At 48.8% G+C, this 10,113-nt stretch overlaps 1 long non-coding RNA gene across 1 annotated transcript; it reads left to right on the plus strand.

The window, feature by feature from the left end:
• Positions 1-518: 518 nt before the first annotated feature.
• LOC142826943 (uncharacterized) lies at positions 519-9,529 on the plus strand. The gene is made up of 4 exons (XR_012901226.1): positions 519-588; positions 3,800-3,943; positions 4,521-4,668; positions 8,750-9,529. It is a non-coding gene; the product is annotated as an uncharacterized LOC142826943 (long non-coding RNA).
• The last annotated feature ends 584 nt before the right edge of the window (positions 9,530-10,113 follow it).

Raw genomic sequence — 10,113 nt, forward strand, 5'->3', positions numbered from 1 at the left:
TCGCTCAAGAAGCCGTGAGTGTAGACATAGCCTTGAAGACCTCTATCTGTTCTTCCATCACCCTGATCGTTTGTTGTGTAGCTGTCTGGCGAAGTCCTGGTTGTCCTTGCAGTTCCAAAGCTCCCTTTCCAAAGCACTGTTTCCTGCCTCTGCACTCACTCTATGATTGTTTTAGCATGTCACGAACCAAATCCTACCTGTTTTTTCAGGCCACTTCCTTATCTATTGCAACCTCTCTAACATCCTCCATGATGGGGACATCAAAGTCTCTGCTGTTCAGCACAATTCACATAAAGGAGTCTGTTAATATCAAGTTCTAGATTCGAACATTTAACTTACAAACCCCTTTTCCAACAATTCCATTTGCTTCCCCACTGACCCTTGTAAGCACCATAATCCTGGTGAGCGAGGGGGTGAGGGTAGCTGGCAGCTGTGCATACCAACAAAAGAAATTCTAGCCGGGGACAGAAAATTCCCTTTGCAGGACCATTGCTCTAATTATGCTATGCTTCTCCACAGGGGGGTAACACCTTGGCAGACATCTCCCTGCTCAGAGTAAGCAAGGAAACCAGGACACAAGTTCTCCAGGTTAGTGGCTTTCACCCTGCTCCATATGCAGCCCACCGGTGTTTCGCTTTGGTATGCACAAGTGATTAATGAATGGTACGAGCTAGTGTCCTACAATGGGGGATGGGACAAATCTGCACTGCCATGGAATTTGTGGCAGAAAATGTACAAGTTCCTCAGAAAAGTTCCAATTGCCTCTCTCTGCGGGATCCAGTTGTGATCACGGCAAGTATCAACATGTTGCTCGGCCATATCCATTAGCTACCCTGGAAGGATACATGCAGCTCACAGAAACACAGCCACCCTCCTATTTTTCCATGCCTTCGGCCCTGCACTCCACAACCACTTACCCCATGCCTCCCTCCCTGCTTCCTGGTCCCTGGAAAGCAGCTTCTCAAACTGGCTATGTCCATCAGCGGTGGAGAATAGTTCTTGTTGCCCGATACATTCAAAGACCCCAGGAGCAGCCCTGGTCCTTGTCTACCTCAACATCTTCGTCTACATTTCATCCCCAGGTTACTTCCTCTGTGCACTGCCTGTAGGCCAAGGATTGCATCTAATTCCTTATAAGAATGGTGGGGTTTGCTGAAGCAACTGAGCATCAGTTCTCTTCACAGGCCTTATGATAGGCTTGTCTCAGTTCTTTAATCTTTACTCCGCTGTGCAGAGTGTCCCGCTTATGCCCCTTTTCACACAAGGATTGAGAAATGTGCCTGTATGTGTCCCAGTTCCTATGGATCACTCACAGCTAGGACTAGACAGAGTCCTTTCCCTATACACTGATCAGATATAACAGCTTCATGGTGGTCAAAGCAGGAGAGTGTTTGATGTGATGGCCAGGCATGGACACCTGGGAAGACACCATGACACCAGTGTACACTGAGCCAGCTTGAAAATAGGGGACCCAGGTGCTCAAGGAGCAGGAAATGGGATTAAAATTTCACAGAGCTTGCAAGCAGGTGGGGAAGAGAGCTGGTCATCTGCCTGCAGGGCAGTGGAGTTCAAACTATTGACCAAATTGGCTAGGAATTATGAGCCACTTCCTGGAGGCCAGGATCAGTGACAAAATCCCTCAATGTGTCCACAATGCATGTTGTCAACAACACAGGGAGGGGAAAAGACAAAAGTCCCTCATGGAGCTGGAAGTTTTTTGTTGATGAAAATTTCTGTTTTTCCCAACAAAAGCCAAGTTACAGTGTGAACGCTCATGCAGTTTTATTGATAAAGAGCGCTTTTCTATAACAAACCTTGCCTGTGTAGACAAAGCCTTAGTTTGATGTGTAAAAATCTGTAATGTTAAATGGAGTAATGGATATTAGGACTTATGCAAAGTTACACCATCGATAAAATATTTGTATAGTGTGATGTAAAATGGGAAGACATGCAAGACCATTTGCTTCCGCATCAAATGCTAGAACTAAGCACCACAGGAAAATCTGTGGTTAAAATTAAGGTTTTCTTTTACATGATGCCAAAAATTGCATGTACTTCAATCTTTTCTCATCTAATGTCATCTGGGAATAGTTGCACGTCTGTCAGTGTAGGTACCAAACACATTTTTACAATACAGTTGTTTCAAAGGTTTTTAGGCTTTTTGTTAATACCAAAAAGAAATTACAATGCAAAGTTGAATGTTCTATTATGGACAGGACAGAAGCATTTCTATTAAAAGAATTTTCCTTTGAATTTGCACTTACACACATTCACATTCTAGAGCATGAAGATATTTTAGTTACTTACTTACTACACCATTCACACAATAGATGGCTAGTTACCTAGTTGCAAATGAAAAAAAGTTCAAAGATAATTACCTTCTCTAATGAATATTATGGATCATATACCAAACTATTCAGAATTGTGATGCTGGAAATGTTTTAGAACTTAAAACTGTGGCTGAACTGAGATGAGAGATAAAATTTTTACTAGAGATAAAAATATAAAATTTAATTAATATGCACCTATAAAACTTAAGGTTCAGTTAAGTATTCAGACTTTATTTTAATTTAACCGATATCAGTTAGTAATGGTAGTATTATGTAGAGGGAATGAACAGTTATTCAAATCATAACACATTATATTCTCTACATTGTTTACTCAATTAGCAGTAACTATCATATAGATCTTAGTATCTCCCTACACCATTTTTTTCATCTTCTATCCTCCAATCCTTGCCTACTTGTTCAATTGACCTTTATATAAAAGGATACAAAACATGAGTGCAATATTATCAAAAGTTATACCATTAAAACAGGATTAATTAGTCTATAATATATTCAATCCAAGAAACTGTTCACTTTTAAATAGGGAGACTGTGCCTTGGATTTTTAAAATGTCGATACCATAAAGTTACAAATAGAAGTGGTTATCAAACGGAAAGTCGTTTTTGTGAACATTTTCATAAAACATACATCTTGATTTTTTTATTTATTTGTAATTTCAAGAAAAGAATCAAGATTTAAAAACAATTTGATACTTGTTGTTACATCCAATAAGAAACAAACTACATAGGCAAAGGGACTGAACTACCTCCCCATCCTCAGAAGAAAGAGTTACTCACCTTGTGCAGTAACAGTTGTTCTTCGAGATGTGTCCCCATGGGTGCTCCACTCTGGGTGCTGGTGCGTACTCGCGCCGGCGACTGGAGACTTTTTCTAGCTGTTTCTGCCGCGGCGCGCAGGCGCCGTGGCCCCCTCTAGTGTCGTTGGGACTGAAGGGGCACCTGCGAGCGCGCGGCTCCTCCGTTCCTTCTCTACACTCCAGAGTATCAGGCTCCAAGCAGGGGAAGGAGGGAGGGTAGTGGAGCACCCATGGGGACACATCTCGAAGAACAACCGTTACTGCACAAGGTGAGTAACTCTTTCTTCTCCTTCAAGTGGTCCCCGTGGGTGCTCCACTCTGGGTGACTACACAGCAGTTGTCGGCTCGCGGAGGTGGGTTTGGAGCCGTGTGGTAGTAACTGTGGATAGCACTGCTTGTCCAACCACCGTAGAAGATGCTATCGAGGCGGAGAGAGCATAGTGTTGCGCAAACGAGTGGTCAGATGACCAGGTAGCAGCGTTGCAAATGTCCTGCAATGGAACATTACGAAGAAAAGCGGTCGTGGAAGCTACCGCTCTAGTGGAATGAGCTGTGATAGGTCCAGGTAAGTCTTTGTTATATAGGATATAAGAGGTTTTAATGCAGGATGTAATCCATTTAGAGATTCTCTGAGATGAGACTGTTTGTCCCTTAGATCTTTCAGCATAGGAGATGAAAAGTCTAGGCGAGGCTTGCCAGGGTCTCGTGCGATCTATGTAAAATGCCAGTGCTCGTCGGACATCGAGAGTGTGCCACACGGTCTGGATCGGTTCCGTGTGTGGTTTCGGAAAGAAGGCAGGTAAGTGTATGGGTTCATTCACATGGAAGGGGGAGGGTACTTTAAGTAGGAACTTAGGGTGGGGTCGGAGTATCACCCTGTCCTGTAAAAATACAGTGTATGGGGGGGTCAGCCATTAAGGCTGCAAGTTCACTCACCCTCCTACTGGAGGTAATGGAGACGAGAAAAGCCACTTTCATGGACAAATGAGACAATTGGTTCAAACGGGGGTTTTGTGAGGCTCTTAAGGACATGGTTCAGGTCCCAAATGGGGACTGGTGGCCAGACTGGAGGGAAGGTGTTCTGCAGGCCTTTGAAGAAACGCTTGGTCAGTGGGTCAGCAAGAAAGGAAGTGCCTTGTAGAGAACGGTGAAAAGCTGCTATGGCCGCAGCATGGACCTTGATAGTACTGAGTGCTAGGCCGGAGTGTTTCAGAGAGAGTAAGTAGTCCAATAAGGTATGTACAGGAGCAAGATGTGGTGGGCTTGCATGGGTTTGAGTGTGCCATTGGGAGAAACGCGTCCACTTGTATCAGTAGGTTTTCCTGGTGGAACGTCTCCTACTATTAATTAGTATGTGTCTCACTTGTTCTGAGCAGGCAGTTTCGGCATCTTGGAGCCATGAAGGAGCCAAGCGTGGAGCTTCAGCTTGGGGACGTCTGGGTGAAGGGTTCGAACGTGGTTTTGTGAGAGGAGGTCGTGATGTGGAGGGAAGGGATATGGGTCCGTTACCATCATCTTGAGGAGGTAAGGGTACCATGTTCGTCTGGGCCACGCAGGTGCCACTAGAATCACCCGTGCTTGGTTTGATCTGATCTTGTCCAGGACTCCTCTGTGTAGGAGTGGGAGAGGGGGAAAGGCGTACAGGAGGGAGGCGTCCCATGTGATGGAAAAGGCGTCTCCGAGGGAACTTCTCCCCAGGGCTCCCTTGGAGCAGTAGAGGTGGCACTTTCGATTGCTCTTTGTGGCGAAGAGGTCCACTTCCGGTTGGCCCCAGTGGAAGAAGATCGGAGTGAGGGCGTGTCTGTCGATCTCCCACTCGTGCTGGTCCATGAACATGCGGCTTAGGGCGTCTGCTGTGACGTTGAGTATTCCGGAAAGATATACAGCGGAAGGGGTGACCCCGTGTGAGAGGCACCAGGTCCAGAATTTGGCAGCTTCCGAGCATAGGGAAGGGGAACGGGCACCACCCTCACGGTTGATGTAGTACATGCACGTGGTATTGTCCGTCATAATGGTGATGGTCTTGTGGGCTATATGTTGAATGTAGTATTGGCATGCATATCTGACTGCCCGTAATTTGAGGAAGTTGATGTGGAGTGTTTGCTCCACAAATGACCATTTGCCTTGGGCTGTGATGCTTCTCAAATGAGCTCCCCATCCCATGAGTGAGGCATCTGTTATAAGGGTGAGAGTGGAAGTTGGACGTTGAAAGGGAATGCCGTGTAGCATATTTTGAGGAATTGTCCACCAGAGCAGGGAATTGATAATGCGTGGTGGGATAGTGATGTACTCGGAGATTTGGTCCCTGAGGGGTCTGCACACCTGCGAGCCAGGACTGAAGAGGTCTCATGTGGAGTCTGGCCAAACTGACAACGTAAGTCGTAGAGGCCATATGTCCGAGGATTTTGAGGCAGTGGCGGACCGTGACAGTAGGTACCTCTTGTGTTGCTCGGACAAGGTCGCAGATTATCACAAACCTGTGTTTGGGAAGAGTGGCCCTTGCTGCGATTGTATCGAGGAGGGCACTTATGAACTCCAGTCTCTGTGTTGGGCGTAGAGTGGATTTTCCGTAATTTATGTGAAACCCGAGACTGAGTAAAAGGGCTACTGTGGTATCTGTCATGGCCTTCGTTTCGTCGAAAGATGCAGCTTTTATGAGGCAATCGTCCAGGTATGGGAATATTATGATGCCTTGGCGTCGAAGAAAGGCCATTACGACCGATAGGGTTTTGGAGAATACCCTGGGGGCTGTGGAGAGACCAAATGGGAGCACCCTGTATTGGTAGTGTTGGGTACCCACTGTAAATCGGAGGAAGCGTCTGTGAGCAGGATGAATTGTAATATGGAAGTATGCGTCCTGAAGGTCGAGAGCCGAAAGCCAATCATCTTGGTCGAGTGCCGGAATGATAGTTGCGAGGGTAACCATCTTGAAACGGTGGTATGCAATGTATTTGTTGAGGCGCCTGAGGTCTAAGATGGGGCGCCAACCTCCTGTCTTCTTCTGGGTTAGGAAGTACGTTGAGTAGAATTCCCGGCCTTGGAATTGTGTTGGTACGTGTTCTACTACACCCAGTTGAATGAGGTGTGAAACCTCCTGCAGGAGTACGGCTTCGTGAGAGGGGTCCCTGAAAAGGGATGGGGTAGGAGGGTGGTTGGGCGGGGTAGAGGTAAAGGGGATGACATAGCCAGATTGGACTAAGTTCAAGACCCATTTGTCCAAGGTAATGAGGGACCATTGGTGGAAAAATGCTCGGAGGGGGTGGTGGAACTGAAGGGTAGCAGTTGGGAGGGTCGGCGGAGTGGCTTCCTGGCTCTCGACCAGGCCTTCAAACCTGCTGCTTGCTGGATGGGGTGTGGCATGTTGTTGTTGTTGTCATTGTCGTTGTGGTCTACGACGCTGGGATCTCTGCTTGTGGAAATCATATTTGGGTTGTTGGCGGAACGGTTCTCTCGGTCATTGGTAAGGCTGGTATCTGGTTCTCCTAAATGGGGGAGTATACATTCCTAGGGTCCTAAGGGTTGTACGGGAGTCCTTCATAGAATGCAACACCTCATCGGTCTTAGATGTAAATAGGTTGGTCCGATCGAAGGGTAAATCCTCGACCTTTTGTTGGAGGTCCCTAGGTATGCCGGAGGCTTGTAGCCATGACATTCGGCGGAGCACTATCGCCGAGGCCGTGATTCGAGCCGCGGTGTCTGCCACATCCATAGCGGACTGCAAAGCTGTGCGGGAAATGGTGAGGCCTTCCTGCATAATACTAAGCAGGGTTGGCCGTTTATGCTCCGGGAGATGTAGGAGGAGGTCCTGGAGCTTTGAGTAATTGGCATGATCATAGTCTGCAAGCATAGCAGTGTAATTGGCCACCCTAAGGAGCAATGTGGACGAAGAATAAACCTTTCGGCCCATAATGTCAACCTTTTTGTGGTCTCTGTCCTGTGGGGTTGTTCTTAGGTTAGGTTGTTTACCCTTGTGACGTACAGAATCCACTACTAGGGAGTTAGGGGGTGGGTGGGTGAAAAGAAAGTCCATATCCTTTGGAGCGATGAAGTATTTGCGGTCTGCTCTCTTATTTGTTGGAGTGACGGACGCTGGGGTCTGCCAAATATTGTCAGCCGGGTCCATAATGGCCTCATCCATAGGGATGGCAATTCTGGAAGCAGTTGGGGGTTGAAGCGTGCAAAGGAGTCGATATTGTTTGACCTGCACCTCTTGAAGATCTTTTTCTTGGGCTACAGCAACTCTTTTAAACAATTCTTGGAACTTTTTCATATCGTCTCCCGACGGTGGGGCATCGGTGATGACCGCTTCGTCTGGGGAGGAGGAGGACTTGTGTAGCGGAGATCTGGTCTCGCCCTCAGAGAGGGAGTCATGACTGTCTGAAGGAGCTGGAGAATTCGGCTTTGTGGCCAATGTGGTGGCAGGAGGTGAGGCTGGAGGTGGCCTGGAAGTGGTAGAAGAGGGTCGATGGTGAGTCCTCTTTGGATGTGAGACCCAGGGTTGCAATTGGGTGGCATATGGTGGGGGTGGATAGGCATACTGCTGTGGATACCATGGATGCGGAGGGGAAGGGTATGCATATTGAACCTCAGGCATTTGCCAGGATGGAGGTCTGTGAGCCGGGCTAGAATGTTGCGACGAGAACCTGCTTCTGGGTTCGGTGCCGATGTCACTAGCTGAACAAGAAGCGGCCGAGGAGCGGTGAGATCTCGCTGAGTGGATAGAGGAACCCGGGGACGACGGTGCCGAAAAGGTGTGGCTCCGCACCGGGGATCGGTACCAGCTCCAGCTTTGGGATGGTGCCGAGCGGTGTGGTCTCGGTGGTAACGGCGTCGTTATTGGAGATGTGGGTGCCGACGTGCGTCCCGGCACCGAAGTGCTAGGAGGTGGATTATTGGTACGGGCCCTTTTCGGTGCCAAGCCCGGTGCCGTTTGGTGTTGCTTCGGTGCCGAGCGCTCTCTAGACGGTGCCGTCGGTGCCGAGGACGGCTTAGGCACCGTAGCGGTCAGTGCCGCTGATTTTTGTTTTGGCTCAGAATGAGCTCTCTTGTGCGGTGCCTGCGTCTTAGATCGCGGTGCACCAGAGGTTCCCGGCGTGTCCTCAGTGCTCACCCGCGATGCTGAGGGTGCCGAGGATATAGTTGGAGCCGGAGAGAGTCCGGTTTTTGACCCCGCAGAAGAGGAGTGGGTAGGCGGTTGGTCTTTTTCCATAGCCTTTGTCGGCTGAGGCGGTCTAGAGAAGGAAGGCGAGTCCTCTGAGGAGGGACGGAGCGACTTCTCATATAAGAGAGTCCTCAGTCTATTGGCTCTGTCACGGCGCGCCCTCCCTGTCAATTTAGAGCAATGCGGGCACTTTTGCGTCTGGTGTGCCTCCCCAAGACACTTAATACAGGCGGAATGTCTGTCGGACACCGGCATGGCATCCCGACATGTCTCGCACCGTTTGAAGCCCGGCGAGCCGGGCATGAAGTGTTGGGGAACAAGCGGCAAGCCGCAACGAGAGAATTTTTTTTTTAAAGAACTAGTGGGGGGGGGAGGGTTCGAAAACTTGGTTGATGAGGTAACTAGGGGAAAAAACGAAGAATTTAACTGTTTTTCTTCCCACAGAAATAAGGCAAACAGAGGGCTCTGTCTGCTGCCGAGGATGGTAGAGAAGGAACTGAGGAGCCGCGTACGCGCAGGCGTCCCTTCAGTCCCAACGACACTAGAGGGGGCCACGGCACCTGCGCACCGTGGCAGAAACAGCTAGAAAAAGTCTCTGGTCGCCGGCGCGAGGACGCACCAGCACCCAGAGTGGAGCACCCATGGGGACCACTCGAAGGAGAAATGGTCATTCCAGGTCAGGATGAGAGTGCATTTACAGGTCACTGTGAAGTTCACACTGCTGTTCTCAGTCTCATGCCTTTTCAGTGGCTACAGAGGAGATATTCAATTACCCAGGCATCCAGGAAACATTTCTTCAGCTCACAATTCATTTTCTTCCCTCAAATGCCATCTCGCTCCCTCTGAGGTTACCCATTTTATGGGACTGCTCTGGCAGAAGCAAGCTAAAATTGTAGGGCAGAGTAGCATCACCAAATTTACATCATCCCAAACCTGGCTGTTCCAGGTATTTTCCATCCCACGTCGGGTATTTTGCAGTTGTACTCAGATGATTCCCTTTGACTTTAATGGGGCAAGTAAGCCCCAAATGTCCTGATTAACCAACCATGCACCAGGCCAAATGAGATTCAGGAAGTAGAAAGAATTCCACTGTAGGGTATAAGCACATGAAACATTTTCAGCAGCCTCATGATCCATAACAAGTAATAATATGTACCCTAAAGCAGTGGTTCCAAACCTTTTTTATACCGGGGACCAGCAAACCCATTCACAAACTGTTGGTGGACTGGCATCATTTTATTTGCATATTTGAATATTCATCATGCCAATAATGAATATTTGAATATGCAAATAAAATGTTACTAGTCTGCCAAAAGTTTGTGAATGGATTTGCTGATCCACGGTATAAAAAGCCTTGGTCCCCAGAGCCAGACCTTATCCCTACAGCCCTTCATCCCTCCACCACCACCCCAGCACCAGCCCAGCGTCCCTTGCACCCAACACTCTCGCAGTGACAGTCTCTTGCCCTCAGAGTTCCCTAGTTCTAGTTTCCCTGCCCGAAATGTCGCAGTGCCAGCCTCCTGTTTCCAGAGCCTCACTGCACCCAATCACCCCAAGTCCCCCTTGCTGGTCCCCAATATTAGCCCTGTCCCCAGTGCCAGCCCTGCTCCCTTAGCCCCCTCAGTATTCGCCCCACTCCTAGAACCCCCTCAGTGCCAGCTCTCTATTCTGGATGTCAGCCCCCACCCACCTCTTAGAGAGCACCTGTGCCTGCCCCACCTCCCTCATGCCTCTGCCTCCCAACCGCCAACTGAGCACAGAGTGCTTCCCTGAATGGCGGGAGGGCTGTGCTGGAGCCTGCAGCGTGC

Source organism: Pelodiscus sinensis, chromosome 1 (assembly GCF_049634645.1).
Source record: "Pelodiscus sinensis isolate JC-2024 chromosome 1, ASM4963464v1, whole genome shotgun sequence".
In the NCBI taxonomy this organism is placed as follows: domain Eukaryota; kingdom Metazoa; phylum Chordata; order Testudines; family Trionychidae; genus Pelodiscus; species Pelodiscus sinensis.